Source organism: Tachyglossus aculeatus, chromosome X3 (genome assembly GCF_015852505.1).
Source record: "Tachyglossus aculeatus isolate mTacAcu1 chromosome X3, mTacAcu1.pri, whole genome shotgun sequence".
Classification (NCBI taxonomy): Eukaryota; Metazoa; Chordata; class Mammalia; order Monotremata; family Tachyglossidae; genus Tachyglossus; species Tachyglossus aculeatus.
Window position 1 is genome coordinate 20417059 of NC_052099.1, and position 24556 is coordinate 20441614.

The following is a 24556-nucleotide window of genomic DNA, read 5'->3' on the forward strand; positions in this document are numbered from 1 at the left end:
CTGCTGTGTGACCTTGGGCAAATCACTTCCTCTGAACCTCAGCTACCTTATCTGTAAAATGGGGATTAAGACTGTGAGCCTCATGTGGGACAACCTGATCACCTTGTATTCCCCTCAGCGCTTAGAACAGTGCTTCGCACATAGTAATTACCATCATTATTTATTTATTACTATTATAGAAGAACACTGTACTAAGCTCCTGGGAAAGTACAATACAACTCAATTTGTAGACATGATCCCTGTCTACAAGGATCTTACATTCCTTGCTGCATTGGAAATCTAAACATGACCAGAAGAAATGTCCTGTTACTTCATCCAACCAGCAAGTTTATTTCAGACAGAGAAAACTGTTAGGTCAGTGGTCATTTTAAATCTCTATCCAATTAAAGTCAAATGGGTCAGACCTGATTATCTTGAATCTATCCCAGTGCTTAGGACAGTGCTTGGCAAATAGCAAATGCATTACAAGTGACATTGGTATTACTAATGTTGTTGTTGTCAGTTATTATTATAATCATTATTATTAATTTCACTGAAATTTAATGTCTAGCCCTAACTCTTTTCTACCTTTCTTTTTTTCCTCCCACACTCATGGACTTATTTTCATGGTGGGAGAGTTGTTGTGTTTTTTGTTTTGTTTTGGTTTTTTTTTGGTGTGGGGGGAGCTGGGTTGTTGTTTTTAACTTCAAATTCAAATGATTTTATTTTAAGGTTATTCTTGAAAGCACATTGAGCCCTCAAACTTCGAAATACCGAGCCACAACATTTTTATTTAATGCGTTGCCCAATTACTGCAATCCAAAAACTTTGTAAGTGTTGTTTTTAGGTGAAGATTCTCTATTTAAGGCTTTGAATATATGGCACTTATCTGGATTGCCGTGAAAAACCTGAACTGAGAATGACTTTTCGGTCTACAATTTTCTGAGTTTGCCTTTTGAAGGACTGTCATAGGCTAGCATGATAATTTTGTCTTTGATATTTCTGTGACTTGTCCTGTATCAAATCCTCTGTTGAATGCCGTGGTGTCACTGACTGAAATGATGCTTTTCACACTCCCGAGGTAATGAAAGTTGGAATCGTGCATTGGTGGTATCCAGTCTCTAGTTCCAGAGATTAGTTTAGTAATAAATTTCACATTGTCCATCCTTTACAAATAAGCTTTTAAATAGAAGAAAGTTAATACTCCCTCAAAGCTTGATTTTCTCCAGATTTATACTCTTTTTTTTTAGTTTTTTTTTTTTGTTTTGTTTTGGGGTTTTTTTTTTGTAAACCTGAGGTTGCAGTAGAAGCACTAAAATGGCTAACAGGGTATTCTGGTTCAGTATTTATAATTCTTGAAAAAACTGTGGAATGTTTGGTCTTTTCTAAAACAATTTTACCCAATGTAACATGTTTATTTTGGACTCATAGAAATGGTAATGGTAAGGACCAAGAAAAGGGTTTGTATAAACAAGCCTTCAGTTGGGAAATAACTTTAAATAAAATATATATATGTAGTTTATATTGTTTGGAGTGGCTGATGATTCCCTCTGCATGTCACACACCATAGGTGCAACTAGGAATACCTGCAGGTAGTGCTAAATACAGTCGTAATAATAATTGTGGCATTTGTTAAGTGCTTACTGTGTTCCTAGCATTGTAGTAAGTAAACATTGGGGTAGAATATGTGTTAATCGGGTTCCACATGGGGCTCACAGTCTAAATAGGAGTACAGATATTGAATCCCCATTTCCTCCTAAGCATGAGGGAAATGAGGTGCAGAAAAGCTAAGCTACTTGTCCAAGACCACACAGCAGGATTGGATTCCAATAAAACATTTGATTTCAAGTATATCTTCGGGTTTCATAATGAGTGTGCACATGCTTCAATGCAAACAGGAAGACCAACATTTTGTTTCTGTAACTAGCAGCAGAAAATTAAACAAAGTGAGGCTCCTCTAAGCACCATCTCAGTGTGGAATTCGATCGTATGTTCCCTGTGGACTGGGGTCAAGTTTTAGACACCTTGTGTGCAATCAGTAATCCTTTAGTGCAGTAGAGACATTCTCACAAATCCTCATGTTAAATAAGCTGGTGTGTTGTATTTACCATTCCCAATTTTCCAACCCTGTTCACATATTCTAGTACGTATGAACATAGACTGAAAGCAGTCCCACTGAATCCAAAGCGACTCATGTCTGGAAAAATATTCTAGCCTAACCTTTTTCTTGCTGGAATCTGGAATGAAAGCATGTGCTAAAGCAGGCCTGAGCGTATTCTCCCAAATCAGTCAATCAAATTTATTAAGTTCTTCCTATGTGCAGAGCACCATACTAAATGCTCTGGAGAATACAAGACAGAATTAGCAGACGTATTAGTGCCGTGTCCCACACACGATAGCCTTTCAATATTATTGATGGGAATTTTATAAGTGAATTGTGTGAGCTCATGCAGATGGCTGTTTTTCCTTTCTTGTCTTTTACTTGATGATAATAATAGTGGTACTTGTTGAGGGCTTACTATGTGCCAAACACTAAGTGCTGGAGTACATAAAAAGTAACTAGGTTGGACATAGTCCTTGTCTCCCACACAGTTCACATTCTAAACGGAAGGGACTGCAGGCATTTAGTGTTCTCATTTCTCATTTTTCAGATGAGAAAATATGAGGCCCATAGAGCTTTAGTGACTTGCCCAAGGTCACACTGTAGGCAAGTGGTAGAGTCAGGAGTAGAAGCTGGATTCCCTGATTGCTCTTTCCACATTGCACCTACTTATTTTCACCCTCTCCTATTTTCCCTGGGCCGATTTGAAAGCATCCAGCAATGACAAATGCCTCAGGAAACTTTGAATCTGGATATTGTGCAAAAATAACCCATTCAGAACAGACGCTGCATAAACATTGATTGATGTATCAATTGATATATCAATATATAGCTACTGCTTCTGCTGCCAGTGGACACCTTGGTAGGTAGCACATGGAAGCAGCTTCTGTACCATATCTTTACCAGGGCAGACGTGTTCAAGACTCCAGACTCCTCATTTTCCTCTGACTTCTAACATCGTAGAAACCCAGATGCGGTCAGATGTTATCCTCACCCAGTTAGAAGTATGCATGCGTCAAGTATGCCAATGGATGAAAAAACACAAAAAACCTGTCCATGCCTGATCAGAGCACTAGCACATGTACCTCCTGTGCATCCAAGTCATCCACCATCCTAGACTGTGAGTTTGTTGTGAGCAGCTACTGGCTCTATTTTTGCGTACTCTCCCAAGCTGTAAGTAACAGGGTTGTGCACACAGTAAGCACTCAATAAATACCATTGATTGATCGATCTGATTTAGATGAAGCTCATGCAGTCCAGGTTACCGATGCTTGGGAATATTTCCGATCACTTTTCTCTGGCTCCTTTCAACCCTCATATGCCTTCTGCCCAGATGAGAAAGATCTCCTCTTCTACACCAAAGATAGTGTTTCTTAACTTGAATTCACCATCTTGTATTCTTAATCAGATGAATTCTCCTGGTTCAGGGATTAGAAGGCAGGACTCTGATGAACAGAGGAATTGCTATCCCATATGGGGATCAGGTCTTGCATGAATTTCTCAGTTCAGTAGAGAGACTTGAACCTCTTGTTTTTTACGATGTGTTAACTGGGAGCAGATAAATAAATGCTCTCTACTAGGGAAAGTGAGTGGTGTGTGAGTGTGTCCAGTTATTCATGTACAGGATTAAACCAAGCTTAGCTTTAGATCACAATGTTTTATGTAAGCCCACCTATTTTGGCACATAGTTGCCTGAAGCTGTGTAAATTATATATGGTCACAATTTATGCTGGGGGTAGTGTGGAGGTGTCAGGATTGTGTGTGTGGGGTGTGTGTGTGTGTGTGTGTGTGTGTACACACATACAAGGGACTGCTTTCTGGTACAAGTAAGGTAGTATAGAGAGCATTTGGAGTTCCGATTCATCTTCCTAGATATATGCTAACCTGGAGGGGAAGATCTATCTCACGTCAAACCTTTGGTGCCCTGGCTAGATTAGAGTCAGGCATTAAAGGTCATCATTCAAACTAAATCTCCCTGCCACCATCACACTATGGATCACTGATGAATGGGCTAGCAGTTGAATGTTTAGCAGGCTGTGACGACTTTCCACCGAAATATGAAAATTTATTACCAGTGTGACACACCAATGTCTCCCCCTGCCTGCTTGTAATCTCTGTCTCCTTACGTATACTCCCACTCCATCTGACAGTCAGACCACTGCCCCTTTCTTCCTCCAAACTCTCACCCCTTCCTCCCCCAAACACACACACATTAATAGTCTCATTTTCTCTTTCTCTCTCCCTCTCTTTCTCTCCCCCTCCCCCTCTCCCTCTCTCTGTGCGTGTCTCTCTCTCTCTCTCCACTAAGTCTCTGAGCCCTGTCTGTCATTCGTCAAAGGCTGGAGTACTAAAGGTTCCTACTTTAGAGATACTGGTACTAGATGAGGATTTTAAATGTGTGCGCCGACACAATTATATGACCTTGCTGAGAGGGCAGAGAGTAGCCACAGTGTGGTTCTTTCTATATACTCTTCAGTTCCCAAAGTGCTTAAGATGGAAAACAAGGGGAGAGAGAGAGAGAAAGAGAAAAAGAGAGAGGGGAGAGACAGGAGAGGAGATCAGGCAGACAGGCACTGCCAGCCAATCAGAGAAGCTCTCATGAGCTGCAGAAGCAGAGCAGATGAGCTGAGGGGTTTGGAGGTACACAGAGCTGGAGTCCTGTGGCTCTCTGAGGACTGAGAGCAGCTGCGAATGCTGAGAAAGTCCCCATTTGCTTCTTATAAATTAAGTTCCTTGTCACCAGTTAGGCTGAGTCAGCCAAGGTAAGGCTCGAATACATGGCACTTTAATATTCAGCAACAATGATGCTTCTGTACAAAGAGGGTGCTAACCTAGACAATCAGAATAAGACAGAATTTCTGTAAAATCTCCCGGTAGCCGTGGTGGCACGGTCGGTCTATAATTGTTTATCTGAAAGTTGTCTGATGCTGCCAGAATTATCCTTGGGGCATGAAAAAAATTGAGTTTGCTTCTCCAGGAACGCTACCGTAGAAGGCTACAGGATATAAGTGGAATGGTAGAGCCGTGTCTGTTATGTGTGTTTGTTGGAATGTATTGATATCTGTTCTGCTCCGGAGCAAGTTGGGAGAATGCCATGCAGACACATTTGAATCGTGTTGCTATCCAAAGGTTGTCGGAAACAGCGCGTGCGTGTGTGTGTGTGTGTGTTTGTATTAAGTAGGGGGAATCCACTGTAGGAATGAAAAACAGAAATATTAGAGATGATTGTTTCAAGACAGATTCTTTTCTTTTAGTCATAGCCTCACAGCCTTTCCAGCATCAGTGTTATATCATGATATCTGAACACTGAAGCTGCAGCAGAGCTTTTTTTTTTCCTTCAAGAAATGCCTCCGTAGCTGCTCATTAAGCCTTAAAATGAAACTTTGGCACCTTGCAAGGAGCATGGCAAATACTGCATGATCCCAAGTTACTTTATACCCCATGATGATTTGCCATGTTATTTATATGATGCATGTTTTATCATTATATTTGTGGCTTTTATTCTGTTCCTCATCCAGCTTTTAAAATCCAGCATTTTAACAAGTCCAGAACTATTGCTCTGGGAAAACAATAAAGGGACTATTATGTCTTCTTTGTGGGCTGGTGGTTTGTCTGTCTATCTTGACTATGAGTATCTGTGCACATGTGTATGTGTGCCAGCTTGTGCACACAAAGGGGAAGAGTCCCTCAAATGTAACAGGTGCAAACAAATTGCAGTGGCATTTTTGACACTTTAATAAACATCGCAAGATACATCACCCTTTTTTAAATTAAAATACAGAATGATGTAAATTAGGACAGTTTATGGGAAGTGAATGTCCCATCAATGTTTGAAAATATTCAACATGAAAATAAAAGCATACATTTTTTTTCAATTTTGTGATGCAATGGCTTCACTGTCTGAGACAGATTTTATTTTCCAAAAGTAATCTTGAAAAGCTGTGTTCTTGAAAAATAATTTTTCATTTTAGGTCAATTAAAGGGCAGTATTTCGAAAACTAGGATTTGCCTTTTCTGTATTCCACTTTATATCCATCTTCTGTCCTCCTCCGCACCACGTCAAAATTTGTAGCACAACTCTTTTTTGACTGTGAGCCCACTGTTGGGTAGGGACTGTCTCTATATGTTGCCAACTTGTACTTCCCAAGCACTTAGTACAGTGCTCTGCACACAGTAAGCGCTCAGTAAATATGACTGATTGATTCATTGATTGATTTTTAGCACTTTTGTAGGAAGTTGTATATCCTATAACTTAATTTGAAGTTTCTGCCTCCCAAACTAGATTATAAACTCCTTGAGAGCAGGGATCATATATGTTAATTTCTACTGTAATCTCCCCAGCCCTTAGTAAAGAGCTCGGCATACAGTTGGAGCTGAATAAATGCTATTTAATTGATTGAGTCTTCTCTGTTGGGGTCACCCCTGAATCTTCTGGTACTGGAGCCGTTCTATACCAATACTTCTTGGCAATAGAAGGTCTGACATCACTACAATGTGAGGTTTCATCCCTACCACTCAACCCAAATCATTCTCCATCCCAATCTTCCTATATTAACGTCTCTAGAGAAGCAACATGGTATAGGGGATAGAGCACGGGCCTAAGAGTCCCGAAGGCCATGGGTTCTAATCCCACATCCCCCACTTGTCTGCTGTGTGGCCTTGCGCAAGTCACTTCACTTCTCTGTGCCTCAGTGACCTTATCTGTAAAATGTGAGCCCCATATGGAACAGGGACTGTGTCCAACCTGATTACCTTGTACATGCCCCAGTGCTTAGAACAGTGCTTGGCACACAGTAAGTGCTTAACAAATATCATAATGATAATAACAATAGTAATAATGATAATTTATTATTATTGTTGTTATTAACTGAGGTTTTACTGGTAATTAAATTCTACAAAATGCCATTTCATGAGGCCTGAGAGTGAATTTTGAAATTTGAGCTGACTGTCTGTTGCAGTATCTCGGAGGCTTTACATTTTAGAAAATCAGAAGTGATTTTTCAAAATCGCTCTGAGGGCCTAGGACCTGATGTTTTTCCTTTTCGCGTCATGAATAAACTGAAAGCAATAATTGACTGTGAGGTATTTTAGAGGCAACACAATAGAACAGCAGGGTTGTCAGTCCGGGAGCAAGGCAAGCAGGAAGATAGAGACAGTGAGGGGAAAAGAAAAACCTTCTAGTTCTAGGTGAAGCTGTTTAACTTTGTTGCTAAAAACACTTACACTGTACTGGCAGTTATGGGTAGTTTTATTCAGTGCCTGTGATTACACAGTGAACTGGAAATAAAGAATACTACCTGCATAAGACAGTGGAACTAGTTGGAAAAATGAAGTGTTAATAAAGAATTGGTCAAAAAAGGGTTGAGTATATGGGCAAATCATTATTGTTCTCTCTGACATATTCACTCTCAACATCAATAAGGTTAATCAATTTAGGAAAAAAAACCTGTCTGTGTAACTCTGATAGATGGACAGCTTTATCTGGGGCACCAATCGGTATACCAGTGGCTCAGAGGAAAGAGCACGGGCTTTAGAGTTAGGGGTCATGTGTTCAAATGCCGCCTCTGCCAATTTTCAGCAGTGTGACCTTGGGCAAGTCACTTAACTTCTCTTTGCCTCAGTTACCTCATCTGGAAAATGGGGATGAAGACTGTGAGCCCCCGTGGGACAACCTGATCGCCTGGTAGCCTCCCCAGTGTTTAGAACAGTGCTTTGCATGTAGTAAGTGCTTAATAAATGCCATCATTATTGTTATTATTATATACAGAGCACTGAACTAAGTGCTTTAGAGAGTAAAATAGAATTAGCTGACATGATTCTTGTCCTCAAGCAGTTTACAGGCTAGTGGGCTGGGCGGGAGGGGAAGGTGAAGACATTGAAGCAAATTACAGATAGGCAGAAGAAGGAAAGGATGCTGTGCTTTATGGATTAGTGCTTATGGAATATAGTCGGTATGAAATATATGTGGCCCATGCTGAACTAAAGTGACCAAGGTTTGGGATGTACCAAGCAGGATGATGGGAGTCCTAAAGGAGGAGGAGCCAGAGAATGGGCCAAAGAGACTGGAGTGGAAAGGGGGCAGAAGAAAAGAACCAAGGTGGAAATGTAGGAAAGCAGATAGAGAAGGAGGAAAAAGGAAAGGGTGAAACAGAAAGGGAAGGTAAGCTATGGAAATAGTGTAGGAGAACAAGGGAAATGTGAAGGAAGGAAGAGAGATGGGGATGGGGACGGAGGGTTTATCATCACTTCTTTCTTTTCTTCCTCTTTGGCGGCAGCAGCAGTACACCAAAACTTTCTCTTCTAGGTTGGGGATGGGAGATTCTGTCATGACCAAGCAATACTTATCCCATTACTTGATATGACAAGCTCATTTGACAGCTTGATAGCTTGAACCTGCTTCTGTATTAATCAGCTATCATTCATGCTTTATGAGAAACCTTTGGGCAGATGTTAATTTTGGACCCAGTTATCCTCCACTTTGGGTCCTACCTTCATGAAACGATCTGGCCCATGATGACTTCAGGGGATTACCAATATGTACCAATTACCAATAAGCCAGAACATTTGGTAATATATGGGAGGTTTGTCTCTGTTTAAAAATAAACCAAAAAAAGTATTCCCCTCTCACTACTACTACTATGTCATTTAAAACCTACTTTTTAAAGAAAGCCATGCATAAGGTGGTGGTAATAATAATAATGATAATAGTACTTGTTAAAGATTGTATACCAAGCACTGTTCAAATCACTGGGGTAGATATAAGTTAATCAAGTTGGACACAATTTCTGTCTCACATGAGGCTCATAGTCTAAGAAGGAGGGGGTAGGATTTAATTCCCATTTTACAAATGAGATAACTGAGGTACAGAGAAGTTAACTGATTTGCCAAAAGTCATGCAGCAGACACATGGCTGAGCCAGTATTAGAACCCAGGTCCTCTGACCTCAGCATTTAGTTACAAATATACATTTAACTGTGCACTAATGTATTCTGATTCCACAATCTGCACTTATGGGGTTTTTTTTATCCTCCATTAGAATGTAAGTTCCTCGTTGACAGGCAATGGATCCATTCATTGTATTATATAACGCACTGCACGAAGCCCTCAGTAACTACAGTGACTAATGTCACTCACATTTATCTCTTCAGGCAGTTTTTCCTCTACTGTTTTCACCCCCAGTACACACCAAGATGAGTTTTCCTAATAATAGGACAGTTTTCCCCCTGCAACTGTCCAACAAAGTACTTCTCCTCTCAAAAATCTTCCCAAATTTGTCAAGCTCTAAATGTGTTGAGGTTTCACGTGGAATAGGAGTTGACCTAGGATGAGATTTCTGTTTACTAGTCACTCCACCATTCTCCCAATTGAGATGAACCCTCCACATGACAGTAGACTGACGTTGAGAGTTAGACAAGGGACGGGTTATTATTCTGAGCTACAGGAGGCATATTAAGCTTTAATAGCTCAATCTTGTAAGACTGATGTCATAATTGACATCATTATGATTAACCTCTTCTATGATATTGATAACATAAAAATCCCTTATCACATTTCTATGAAAAAGATGGACACTGACTGCCATTTTGAAGTTCTACCAATGTTGCCATAGCTTTGTGGGGTTGGTCCTGTGCTTTACTGTCAATTAATCCTTTAATTATGATTGGCACTATCAATTAACCTATCAGCCAGTGGTACTTACAGAGCACTGTACTAAGAACCTGGGAAAATAGAATACAGTGGATATGGTAGAAGCAATCTCTGTCCAAAGGGAGCATACAGTATACAGGTTAATAGTCTAACAGATTCAACCTTATGTGGAATATATGCACTCCACAGCCTAGACAGTTTCTCTACCTAAACGATGAGTTGTTTTGAGGGCTGAATTAAAGTCTTGCTACAGTGAGGATGACCTCAATTGCCTTCTTCCTTCCACGTGCTTGCTTTTCAACTATTTTGGTAGTCATGCAAGGAGAAGAGGTAAAAAAAAAAATCGATTTAATTCAATTTTAACCATATCAGTGAAAGTGTTGGAGATAGAGAAAAACAATCAGTGGTATTTTTTGAACATTTGCAGTGTGCAGAGCACACTTGGCTTGTTTTCCAACTTGTGTTGTCCCGAACAGCAATTCGGTTGTGGCGGTTGTTTGCCAGTTAGCTGCTTCCTGGAGAGCAAAATGTTTGTCAGATTGTTTTATTGGTCTATCTTTCAGTTTCATTCATTACCCTCCTTCTCATCTGTACTAGTTCTGTGTATGTCTGTGTACATGTATGTTTGTGTGTATGTATGAACTCATTGTTTTGAGAATGAAGGGAGAGAGAGGTAATAATGTGGGAAACAGCTTAGCCTAGTGGAAAGAGCACTGGCTTGGGTGTCAGAGGGCCTCACTTCAATCGTGGCTCCATCAGGTACCTGCTGTGTGTCCTTGGACACATCACCGAACTTCTCTTTGCCTAAATTTCCTCATTGGCAAAATAGGGATTCAGGACCTGTTCTCCCTCCAACTTGGACTGGGAGATGCATGTGGGATCTGATTAACTTGTATCTACCACAGTGCTTAGTACAATGCTTGGCACATAGTAAGCACTAAATATATACCACAGTTATCATTATTAGTTGACATAATTTGTGCATCCTGTCTTCCAGAAAGGCAGCTAGCTCTCTCATTTAAGAGGCAATAAGGGAGTGAAGACTATGCAAATGCTATGTGGAACCTATTGATTCTGGGAGGAAATATAGTGTCTCCTTGTTTGTCGAGGAGCCTTTCAGGTTGCATCTGAAAGGGACATTTAATATAGGTACATATGTTGGGAGCAGTCTGGTAGGGTTGATTCTTTTTAGTGTAAAACTTTGGTTTTTGAGAAACAAAAGAAACTAGGATGCTGTCATTGTCCTAGGATGGAATCAGTGCGTTCACTCGTGGGTATGCCAGCATAGAAATAAAGAAACAGTTTGCTGCTGGCTTACCTTTCCATATGAATACCTTTCAGACTTTGTAGCTCTTACTTTTAACCAATACTAGGCAAGCATTCTCTGAATTGTTCAAACAAAAGCCTTTTCCTATCAGTTGATATTTAACCACTGCCATTTTCGGAGGTAGAAAATGCCTCATTTGAAATTACAATTTGCTGAATTTTGCCGTTTACCGTTCACTTGCAGGCAGGGAACTACTTGATCGAGGTTCAGTCGGTATTACTATGTTTGCTTTCCCTCAGTGCTTAGTCAGGACTTGGCTCCTGAAATGTCCATAAGCCTTTCACAGTTAGCCTTAATTATCTTCTGCATTTTGCAGCCTTCTGGAAGAACGCGCTGTGATTGATCAGGTTTGCTGCGCCTCATGAATGAATTGATGCACACAAGAGTTCAGGAACAGCATGGCTTAGTGGTAAAAGCTTGGGACTTGAAGTCTGGACACCTTATCTTCACCTCAGCTCCAATATGGCCTGCTGCATAGCTTCTCTGTACCTCAGTTTCCTCACCTATAAAATGGAGATTAAATATATGCTCTCCCCAAACCTCTAGACCATGATCCCCCCCCTTTTTTTCTAAATAGTATTTGTTAAGCTCATACTATATGCCAGACCCTGTGCTAAGTGCTGGGATATATATAAGCTCATCAGGTTGGACACAGTGTCCATGTCCCACATGGGGCTCACATTCTTAAACCCCATTTAAGGAGAAACTGAGGCCCAGAGAAGTGAAGTGACTCACCCAAGGTCACACAGCAAAGTGATGGAGCCGGAATTAGAACCCAGGTCCTCCTGACCCCAGGCCCATGCTCTATCCACTATTCATTCATTCATTCATTTGTATTTATTAAGCACTTACTGTGTGCAAAGCACTGTACTAAGTGCTTGGGAAGTACAAGTTGGCAACATATAGAGACAGTCCCTACCCAACAACAGGCTCACATTCTAGAAGGGGGAGATAGACAACAAAACATGTAGACAGGTGTCAAGGTCATGTTACTTCTCTGGGACAGGGAGGGGGTAAGATCTACTTATATTGCATGGCGCTTTATTATTACTAGTAGTGGTAGTAGTACTATCATTACCATTGCTATTATTATGGCATTTGCTAGGTGCACACTCTGTGTCAAGCGCTATTGTAAGCTCTGGAGTAGATACAAGTGAATCAGGATGGACACAGTCCCTGTTCCGCAAGTGGTTTGCATTCTAAATAGGGTGGAGAATATGCATTAACTTCCCACTTTACAGATGAGGAAATTGAGGCCCAAAGACATCAAATTGACCTGCCCAAGGGTACACAGAAGGCAACAGGCAGAACAGGGATTAATACCTAGGTCCTCTGACTCTCAAGCCTTTGCTCTTTCAGCTAGGCCATGCTGTTCAGAATGTTTAATATTCTAATAAGAGTGGATTTCCCAGATCCAATTGGTAGATGTTTTATTGCCATGGACTCTAGAACAACCAGATCCAGTCAGAGTCCCTCTAAGTGGCATGTCTGCCTGCATTTTCTGTGTATTTCTAGCAAGAGAGTCGAGTCAGGGTCATTTGTCAAGTGGGAATCAAGGCCAAGAACCACATCCCCATCCGTATCAGGGCTCTGTGGGGGTGTGGTAATGGTTTTAGGTTATCTGTTCCCTCCTCAGCCTCCGAGGGCTTCAGGGTTGGGCTGATTTCCATCGCCAGGATGCTCAAGGCAAGATTGCCTTTATGACTGCAGACTGCCATTCCTGGACGAACCCTTGTTAGTCCAAGGAACCTGAGGTTACTCCAACCGATGTGAAGCTCATGGCTTCTGTCTCCTCCTCAGGCTGGTGGTGGGAGCCCTCAACAGATTGAACATAAAACGAGCAGGGAAATTCTTATCTGTCTTCCCACTTGGATTGTAAACTCCGTGAGGACAGGGAAAGTGTCTCTTGCTTGATTGAGCATGGTGTAGTGGATAGAGCACAGGCCTGGGAGTTGGAAGGTCCTAGGTTCTAGTTCCAGCTCCGCCGCTTGTCTGCTGTGTGACCTTGGGCCCGATCACTTATTTGTGCCTCACTTACCTCATCTGTAAAACGGGATTAAGACTGAGAGCCCCATGTGGGACATGGGCAGTGTCAAAGCTGATTAGTTTGTATCTACCCCAGTGCTTCGAACAGTGCCTGGCACATTGCTAGCACTTAAGGATGTGTATGTGTGTGTGCACGCACATGCACTTATGAGCATAGATGAGCATAATAATTGTTCCTGCATTTCCGGGAGCATTTTCAAGATAGTTGCAAATTTATTTTTAGTGGACTTTACAGCACCAACCTCTTCCTTTAATTCTGTGCTATTTGAAAATCTGTTACATCAGAGAAAGCTAAGCTGTTTGTGTGTGCAGGTGTGAAACTGCCTTGTTAATCAATTGTGATAAGTTTATGATCAAATTTTTTTTAAAAAAAGAATAGGGATGGGATCAATCAATCAATCAATCATATTTATTGAGCACTTACTGTGTGCAGAGCACTGTACTAAGCACTTAGGAAGTACAAGTTAGCAACATATAGAGACAGTCCCAACCCAACAGTGGGCTCACAGTCTGGAAGGGGGAGATAGAGAACAGAACCGAACATATTAACAAAATAAAATAAATAGTTGGGGAGGAAGAGAAATTGCCTATAAGGAACAGAGTGAAGAATGCTCACATTAATCTTTGTTTTAGTGGGAGTTTAATGCTATTTATTGTTGTGTGGAAAATATCAGGTGATATCAAATCAGAAGTCAATCAACACTTTCTGATTCCTGGTCCTGCGATGTACATCTTTTAGGATTTGAAAGATTCCATTTCTGATCATGAGATTTTTATCCATCTTTACGAGTGGGCTGGAGAAAGCTAAGGGAGGCTGGCAGTCCCTTCTTCCTCCTCAGAGGTCTGTAAACATCTCTTGCTGTGCTGTTAAATCCTCATTATTGTAAGCTTCTCAAAGCCTGGGTTAGGTCATTTACTTTGATGATATGTTTCCTAGCCACAATGATCTTCCCCCAGTAGACACAACTGGAAGAGAAAGCAGAGAGAGACAGATCTCCCTTCCTTGCCTGAGGAAAGAAGCGAGGCCTAGGGTAAGAGTTCGGGCCTGGAAGCCGGAGGACTTGGGTTCTATCCCAGCCCCGCCACTTGTCTGATGTGTGACCTTGGACAAGTCACTTCTCTGTTCCTCAGTTCTCTCATCTGCAAAATGGGGATTCAGTACCTGCTCTCCCTCCTACTTAGACTGTGATCCATGTGAACTGATTATTTTGTATCTACTCCAGCATTTAGCACAGCGCTTGACACATAGTGAGCATATAACAAGTGCCAAGCACAGTTCTAAGAACTCGAGTAGATACAAGATCTTGTCCCACACTTGGCTCTCAGTCTAGTTAGGGCAGGGACTGAGTTTGATCTGATTATCAAAATGAAAGGGAGAGTAGTTATTTTATTTACATTTTCCAGATGGGAAAACTGAGGCACATTGCTGTTGTGACTTGCCCAAGGTCACATGGTATACCAGTCCCTGAGGTGGCATTAGAACCCAATTTCCATGATTCCCTTCTATGACACCATGCTGCTCCTACAGTAATAGTAATAATAGTAGTTGCAGTAGTACTGGCAGTAGTAGTAATAGTAGTAGCTGTAGTACCAATAATGATATTTATTGAGAGCCCACTTGGTTCAATGCAGTGTGCTAAAAGCTTGGGTAAGTACAACAAAAGCAAGATACATGTTTTCTGCTCAAAATGAGCTTACGCCCAAACAGGGAAGACACATCTTAAAATATTTACAAATGGAGTAATCTGAATAATAAATGGAATATATGGCTATAAATAGGAATCTAACAATTTTTAGAATTGAGGAACCACTAACCTACTGCCTCAATCCAGTAAAATATAATGAATTAGGGTCATATCCCATCGTGAATTTGGTCATGTCATCTATCTTTTGATTCTTTCTTTTGCTCCTTCTACTTCTACCTACCTTGATCTAAAGAAGAAAGTGCTTGATCACCACTATGCTTAGCTCAGCTTCAAGTGGCAAGGGGATTTGCAGAGGCAGTAGGAGAGTCAGTCGGATAGAGAGACCCATCATGTCCTGAATTTCCAACTATTTTAGGCAGATTTAGAAGCAAAGAAAGAGATATAGCAGTATTCAGACCTGGAAGCAAACTTAGTACTTACACTCTCAGATAACAGTAGATAACTGAACAGAAACATAGGGAATGTAAACTCCTTGTGGATAGGAAGAGTATCACATCTTTATTTCTTGAGCGCTTAGTGTAGTATATTGAATCTAGATACTACTACTGGGCTAGTAGTACACATGCATCTAACCATAGTAATCTTATCTTTAAAAAACACTGTCTAAATCAGGCTTCCCAGTAACTCAGAATCCCTCTTTATGCCTAGGTAACCTCTGTCCTTAAAAAAAAATCCCTTGACACTACAGCAAATTATCACCCCATCTACCTCCTGCTATTCCTCTCAAACTTCCTTGAACTAGTTCTCCATACTCACTGACTCCATTTCCTCTTCTCTAGCCATCTCCTTGACCCCTTGAAATCAGGCTTCTGTTCCCTCCTCTCCACGGAAGCGACCTTCTTTAAATATCACCAGAGACATCCTTCTCACCAAACCAGTGGCCCCTACTCCATCCTAATCCTCTTTGACCATTTTGCTGCTGTCTCCTGGAAATAATCATCCAATCTTGGCTTTAGTGAGACTGTCCACTCCTGGTTCTCCTCCTATCTCACTGACTGCTCCTTCTCAATCTTTTTTGTGGGCTTTTTCTCCATCTTCCACCCTTTTCCTGTAGGAGTCCCTCACTTGGATGCATTTGTTGTCACGGCTTGAACGACAATCTCTACATGGTTGGTTCCCAAATTTACCTCTCTCCTTCTCTGCAGTCTCACATTGCCTCTTGCCTTCGGGGAATCTCTTCTTGGATGTCCCACTGAAACCTCAAACCTAACATGTCCAAAACAGAAGGCCTCATCTTTTTGCCTAAACTCTATCCTGCTCCCATGACATCCTAATCACTACCACCCTCCCTGTCTTAATTTATCTTTGACACATTTTTCCAATTCAAACCAAGTATTAAATCTGTCAAAAGTGCCTATCGGTTCTACTTTCGTGACTTCTCTAGAAACCACCCTCTCCTCTCTGTGCAAACTGCTACCACACTGATCCAAGCACTTATCCTACCCCACCTTGACTATTGCCTCAGTCTCTTCACTGGCTTCTCTGTAGCTTATCTTTCCCCCTCTCCAGTCCATACTTCACTCTGCTGCCCAGGTCATTTTTCTGAAAAACTGTTCTGAACCCTCCCTAACCTCGCTGTACTCCTACCACAACCCAACCCACACACTCAGTTCTTCTAACACCAACCTATTTTCTTTACCCACCCATCTTGTATTTTGCCACTGACCCTTTGACCACATCCTCCCTCTGATTTGACACTCCCTATACCTCCATGTGCCCAACTACCACTCTCCCCATCTTCAAAACCCTTCTAACATAACTTTTCCTCCAAGAGGCCTTCTGTACCAAGCTCTTTACTTCCTCTAACTGTCCTTCTCTCTGCATCAACTATGACCTTAGTCATGTACCCCTTAAGCACCTTAATATTCATCCCAATCCCAAGATACTTAAGTAAATATTCTTATACGTTTGATATTTTCCCCACCTTAATCTATTTCAATCACTTTCATTCTCTATAGATTTTAAGATCCTTGTGGGCAGGCATCATTTTTGCCAACTCCATTTTTATTGCATTTTCCCAAATGCTCTGTAAACAGTAAGTGCTCAATCAATACCATTGGTTGATGGATTGATCTTTAGTCAGAATTTGTGAGTTTTTTTTGTATGTGTCAGCAATATAATCCAGTACCTGTCTTAGACTCATTTATGTAGCTCAAAGCTCCTTCTGCTGGAATGAACTTTGGCAAGTTTATCAGTCCACTAAATGAGGGCCTATTTCCCTATTCACCAGTTGAGATGAAGCTTAATATTAACTTGCTTAAAGGTATTACGTTGATGCTGAAGACACAAACTATTATTATGATTTATTACATACAAATACATCATGACAAGGGTCTTGCTTAACGAAATACAAAACCCAAATTGCTTGTTCATCAGATTTGAAATTTTAACCATGCTTGAAATGTCATCATTACAGTTAAATGCCAGCCTTTCCTGAATATGCAACCATCATTTAGAGCAATGATTCCTGGTAACTGAAATTAAGCTAATTATTTTTAACTGTATGTTTCTATGATAAAGTTATGTCTAGATAACAATAAAAAAAGGGTAGGTTCCTCCTAAGGAGAATAGTAGTGAGATGAAAATTACTATGCCTCTGATTTAGCTATAATAAAACCACCTTCACTATAGAACCCTCAGCATGGATTATTTAGTGTTGATAAATTGTCTGGGCCCTTTGCTTAAATTGTGCAAATACAGCATAATTATTGCCATATTTTCTAAGCCCAAAGAGGGATGCAGGCAGGATTTCAGATGGGGTGAGGCCAAGAGGTCTGAGAATTACAGTGAGGGTGAGGGAGAGCATATTTTAAAAATGGTACTTGTTAAATTGCTATGTACCAAGCACCATGATAAATGTTGGCTTATATACAAAGCCATCTGATTAGACCGCAGTTCCTGTCCTACCTGTAGCGCACCTTTTATTCTAAGGGGAAAGAACAGGTATCTAATCCCCATATTAAAGTTGAGAAAACTGAAGCACAGACTAGTTAAATGATTTCTCCAAGGATACACAGGAGGCAAGTAGTGGAGCTGGAGTTAAAACCCAGGTTTCCTGATTCCCAGTCCTGTTCTCTTCTCCTTACGCCTCACTGCTTCACATGCTAGAGTGTGTGTGTGTGTGTGTGTGTGTGTGTGTGTGTGAGAGAGAGAGAGAGAGAGAGAGAGAGAGAGAGAGAGAGAGAGAGAATGAGAATAAGAATGAATATGCTAGGCAGGGAAAAAGGAGAGTGAGTATATGATAGAGAGGCAGGGAATAGCAGCACATAGAGAAAGAGGAAACCAAGAGTTGTTGAGACAGGTGCACCTATCTAGCCCTTACTCAAAAAACACTTGCCCACAAAGAGAGGACCCATTCTGAGTGGTTTGATAGGGTGTAACACAACCCAGCCTTCCTATTACTGCATTATCTCTCCTTCTGCCGGTATTCTTGCTTTTGCTGCTGCCCCTGCTCCAACTACAACTAGCTCATTGTAGGCAGGGAATGTGTCTGCCAACTCTGTTATATTGTACTCCCCCAAGTGCTTAGTACAATGTTCTGCACACAGGAAGCCCTCAGTAAAGATGATCGGTACTGCTAATGCAGTGGTTGTTTCTCTTAGGGACTTCTCACACTGGGAAGTCTATGGGTGGAACAGACTGTGGTAGAGGTACAGGGTATTATAATAATAATAATGGCATTTGTTAAGCACTTATTATGTGCCAAGCACTGTTCTAAGCACTGGGGGGGATACAAGGTAAAGGTAATGAGGTTGTCCCACATGAGGCTCACTGTCTTAATTCCCATTTTACAGATGAGGTAACTGAGGCCCAGAGAAGTTAAATGACTTGCCCAGAGTCACACAGCAGACAAGTGGTGGAGCCGGGATTAGAACCCACGGCCTCTGACTCCCAAGCCCGGGCTCTTTCTACTGAGCCACGCTGTTTCTCTATAATAATAATGCTGGTGTTTGTTAAGCGCTATGTGCCAAGCACTGTTCTAAGCTCTGAGGGGGATACAAGGTAATCAGGTTGTCCAACGTGGGGCTCACAGTCTTCATCTCCATTTTCCAGATGAGGTAACTGAGGCAAAGAGAAGTTAAGTGACCTGCCCAAGGTCTCACAGCTGACAAATGGCGGAGCCGGGATTAGAACCCAGGACCTCTGACTCCCAAGCCCAGGCTCTTCCCCTTAAGCCACGCTGCTTCTTGCTTATGGTGTGTTTGTTGAGGTCACGGACCTGCTTGGGAACCCTTATCTGGATCGTCTCCACCCAGTTGAAGGGGTTGATCGACGATCCGCCGATGAGATGCATCCTCTGATTGGTTCCTATAGATGGGATCTGGTGTGTTTGGGACATCTGCCAGTCATCTGACGTCATCCTTTAGGGAACAATAATGATATTGATGGTATTCGTTAAGTGCCTACTCTGCGGCAAGCGATGTTCTAAGAGCTGGGGTGGATACAAGCAAATTGGGGTCACGGTCTCAATCCCCATTTTACAGGTGTGGTAACTGAGGCCCACCGAAGTGACTTCCCCAAGGTCACACAGAAGACAAGTGGCAGAGCCGGCATTAGAACCGAGGTGCTTCTGACTCGCAGATGCGGGCTCTATCCACGAGGCCGTGTGGAACAGGGTGGGCAGAAAGCTGTTGGCTGGTCGCCACAGGAGCGAAGCATCAGCAGGGATGTCTGTCTCATCATCATCATCATCAATCGTATTTATTGAGCGCTTACTATTTGCAGAGCACTGTACTAAGCGCTTGGGAAGTACACATTGGCAACACATAGAGACAGTCCCTACCCAACAGTGGGCTCACAGTCTAAAAGGGGGAGACAGAGAACAAAACCAAACATACTAACAAAATAAAATAAATAGAATAGATATGTACAAATAAAATAAATAAATAAATAGAGTAACAAATATGTACAAACATATATACACATATACGGGTGCTGTGGGAAAGGGAAGGAGGTAAGATGGGGGGGATGGAGAGGGGGACGAGGGGGAGAGGAAGGAAGGGGCTCAGTCTGGGAAGGCCTCCTGGAGGAGGTGAGCTCTCAGCAGGGCCTTGAAGGGAGGAAGAGAGCTAGCTTGGCGGATGGGCAGAGGGAGGGCATTCCAGGCCCGGGGGATGACGTGGGCCAGGGGTCGACGGCGGGACAGGCGAGAGCGAGGTACGGTGAGGAGATTAGCGGCAGTGTCTCCCCACTCTCCATCTGTCCCCTCCACAGCAGGAGCAGGGTGGCTAATGCCACCGATGCCACTGACTCACAGGTTTCCGCAGTGGCGAACTGGTCCGGGGGATGCCACGGGAGGCTAAGACCCCCTCCACCAGACTTTTGGGACCTCACCGTCCACCTGGCAACAATCTGAGGGATCAAAGTTCACTTTCAGAAGGAGCGATCTGCCATTTAAGGCTATGTCTTTCACCTTTTAATTGCCCGAATAGGTTACGTTTGAAGACGCAAACAGGTCCTACGTTTCCCTTGTACAAACCTCACACCTCTGGGGGAGGCGAGGTGCACGTGTGCATGCATCTAAGTGTGTCTGTGTTTGTGTGCAACACATTACTGAAAGTATATGTGCAGGAGATGTGCAGGAGGGAGTCACATGCACGCACACACACACACACACACACACACATACACACACACACAGTAAATCTACTCTGTGCAGGTACTATCGGAAGGACCTGGCTTCAATCCTGCCTCTGCCACTTATCTGCTTTGTGACCCTGTGCAAGTCACTTCACTTCTCTGTAACTTAGATATCTCCTCTGTAAAATGGGGGTTAAGACTGTAAACCCCTTGTGGGACAGGACTGTGTCCAACCTGATTTGGTTGTGTCCACCCCAGGGTTTAGTTCAGTGCCTGGAACATAGTAAGTGTTTAACAAATACCACAATTACTACCTTTATTACTGCTATCATTATTTTTTTTTAAATAGCACTGATTCAGCCTTATATTCTCCACTTTGCTCCCATCTAGTCCCAAAGCCCACAGAATTCTGTGCCACCTTAAGGCACAGAGCCTTTGCTTCTTTCTTGGAGGCAAAATGGATATTGAGTTTGGATCATTCCCAGTTTGTTTAAGCTTTGATTTTACAACGTGAGTGTGATTAATGGGAAACACTTTTAACTAACTATCAATTTATTGCTGTCATTTATATTTCAAATTTGTCTTCCTGAAGTTTATGGAGAAAAACTCCTGTAAGGCGTTTCTGAAAAAAAAAAAAGTAAATTGCTTTTGAAGTTGTTAGCTGTTTCAATCAATCGTATTTATTGAACACTTGCTGCGCGCACAGCAGTGTACTAAGCGCATGGGAGAGTACAATGTAGGAGATTTGGTAGACATGGTTCCTGCTCAGAGACATACTTTGTGTTTCTTACCCATTATAACGTATTTTTTTCCAATTAAATCCCTCATTTAATTTTACTGTTTTCCCTGATAGAATCATACATATTGTATTTTGTAGAAACCTCAAATTCCAGAGGTGTCTTTCCTGGGGTGAAAGTATCCATTAACTGTTCTTTAAAGAGTTCTGAAAATAATGGTAATAACATGGCAACATGGATAATGATGTGTGATCTTTCTTGTCTAAATACAATTATTTTACAGCTAGACATGTATCTTCCTCATTTCTTCCATAAATCTATTGTTAGTAGACACTGAAAGGTTCTGCTAGGAGCCAAGGAATTGTGTTTCTTTTCTGACACATTTTTTTCCTCTGTGATTAGCACCTTTATTGAATTTATCATTCATAATAGCAATATACTTTGAGTTGAACTGCCCAGGCAGAACAGATGTTGCAAAATAAACAAATAATTCTTTTCTAAATATCCAGAGATGCCCCTGATATAATGACGTACAGACTTCCATATGTCAACTGTATTTTACCTTTGTGAGGAGGAGTGTGGATCAATTTTGATCTCCTCTAGATTGTAAATCAAATTAGACTGTGCTGTACTCAGATAAAACCTGATGAAAGAAAATTCATTTTCACTCTCTTACCTGATAGCACATTCTTTCTCTTGATATTGCCTTGCCATCTGTTCAGCATTTATTACAGAACAAAACAAAAACAAATAGGGGAAGGAGGATTGAAACTTGTACTATTGATTATGTGTGTTCCTCATCTTTTAAGAGTCAAAGATATGAAGTTATTGATAATGATAATAATACTGATAATTTTGGTCTTTAAGTGCTGATTATGCACCAAAAACTGTACTAAGCACTGGGGTAAGTTACAAGATAACCAGGTCCCACATGGGGGTCACAGTCTAAGCAGGAGGGAGAAAGCGGTTGAATTTCCATTTTACAGATGAGGAAACTGTGGCACAGATAAGTTAATTGACTTGCCCAAGGTCACACAGCAAAGAAGTAGTGGAGCTGGAATTAGAACTCAGATCCTCCGACTCCAAAGCCCGGGCTCTTTTCACTGGGCCACAGTGCTTCTCTAGCAGTTGAGCTTGTTTTTACATATTGTGTTGAGTTATGACATATCGTTTCAATTGATGATCTCTTACTTTTCTTGGTTTTCTTCTTCTGCTCCCCACTTCAAACATTTTTTCTCTTTTCTCTTTCCAGTGCTATTGGTGGCAGAGCGAGTTAAAGTCAGTAAAACCTAGTCATGTACATTATGAACCGCAACAGTCAAAATGAATCTTTTACAGCAAACCTTCAGGAATCACTAAGATGCTTCTTGTAGGTGGGGAATTTGTCTTTTTATTGTTATACTGTACTCTCCCAAACACTTAGTTCAGTGCTCTGGACACAGTAAGCACTCAATAAATACAATTGAATGAATGAATGTGTCCACTTTATGGAGGACCCCACGATAGACTTTCTTTCCCAGCCTGGGGTGTCCAGTAGGGATTAAGTAATTGCATCTAATGTAAAAACGATTTACAGAAGGCTCTCAGTTTAGCTCACTGCAGTTGAACTGATATCTTTAGGCCAACAAGGATTACATTTGACCAACAAGAATTACATTTCACCTATTTTACATTCTTAGAGCCTTTCTGGCAGAAGAGGTGATCTGACTTGAAAATGAAATGTTAAAGCAGAATTGAAGAAACAGTGGCAATTAAATTAGTTTGGGAAAAGCTAATCAAGAGGATAGTGGCTTGTTAGAGAAGCTCTGCAAAAGGCAGAGTTTTTGAAAATGTAAAAACTTACCAAGAAATGCAAAGGACTCGGATTATGTATACACATTGGAGGGTGTAAGCATGTTATTTTTAGGATTTGAGTGTCCACTTTGCAGTCCTTGCCTTAAGCCCTAATAAAGCACAAAACAAAGACGTCGCATGTTCCCTACCTACTGTGACCTTAGACTCTATCCTATGAACGATATAATACATGTGTGTGTACATGTGTATATACACCCAGCTCTCCTATAACACATGAGATGTATTCTGGTAAAATTGCATTAAGGAACGCTCACTTTAGTATTCACATATTGAAGGCCCTGAGCATGCAAACTGTTTTGACACTGTAGCATATCATATTCTAACAGGCTTGAATTTTTGGACAAGTGTTCCCTAATTCGCTAATGACTTCTACACTAAATGCATAACAGCAAACATGCATTATGGAAGAACTGTGTGTATACATATACGTATTTATATATACATATTACTAAAATGAATTATGTACTTCAACTAATATTTTATTTCTCATATGTCCTCATGTCTTTGGTTATTGAGTTGATTGTTTTTATTTTCCGTTCATATACTTGGTAGTAGTAGTCTTAAGTGCTTTTTGTGTGCAGACTACTAAGCTCTGGGAAAATTAAACTGATGGGAATTAGGCAGGGTCCCTGACCTACCATGTCCTCGCAATCAGAAAAAGGTGTTCCATTTTGTTTTTTTATCACTCAATCCACGAGTGCTTACTATGTGCAGAGCACTATAGTATGTGTTTGGGAGAGTACAGTACAACAATCAATCAAGCTATGGTATTTATTAAATGCTTACTGTGTGCAGAGCACTGTACTAGAGAAGCAGTGTGGCTCAGTGGAAAGAACACGGGCTAGGGATCCAAGAGGTCATGGGTTCTAATTCTGGCTCTGCCGCTTGTCAGCTGTGTGACCTTGGGCAAGTCACTTAACTTCTCTGGGCCTCAGTTCCCTCATCTGTAAAATGGGGATGAAGACTGTGAGCCCCACATGGGACAACCTGATGACCTTGTATCTACCCCAGCGCTTAGAACAGTGTGTGGCATATAGTAAGTGCTTAACAAATACAATTATTATTATTATTATTATTATTACTAAGCACTTGGGAGAATACAACATAACAATATAACATAGTTGGTAGACACAGTTATTAGATAGGTTCCCTGCCCATAATAAGCCTACAGTCTTAAAGGAGAGCAGACATTGAATTATGGATCTGTTGGTAAATACTATGGGGCAGAGATTGGGGTGAATATTGACTATTTACAGGGGACTGATCCCAAGCGCCAACTTGTACTTCCCGAGCGCTTAGTACAGTGCTCTGCACACAGTAAGCACTCAATAAATACGATTGATGATGATGATGATGATGATTGATCTAACTTCATGGGCAATGCAGAAGGGGCAGGGAGTAGGGGAAATAATTTATCTTCCTTGCCTTAACACTGTCTAAATCTTTCTCTTTCCCTTCTTCTTCTATTCTGCATGAACTTCCTGACTTGATCTCTTCTTCTTTCCAAAGCGTTTATCTGTGAAATTCACTGCTTTGCACTTTTGGTTTTACATGTCTATTGGGAATTTGAACTGAGGAA

General features: G+C 41.4%; 1 protein-coding gene across 2 annotated transcripts in view; it reads left to right on the forward strand.

Annotated features, from left to right (window-relative positions):
• Positions 1–24556, forward strand: part of CDH18 (cadherin 18) — a 452445-nt gene that overhangs the window by 211395 nt on the left and 216494 nt on the right. Inside the window, exon 1 of one of the 2 annotated variants that reach the window (XM_038770455.1) lies at positions 4760–4842. The exons of the other annotated variant lie outside the window; for it this stretch is intronic. The gene's annotated coding sequence lies outside the window, so the exon portion shown is untranslated. Of the gene's footprint in view, positions 1–4759; positions 4843–24556 lie in introns of those variants that run through there. 2 annotated transcript variants of the gene reach the window in all.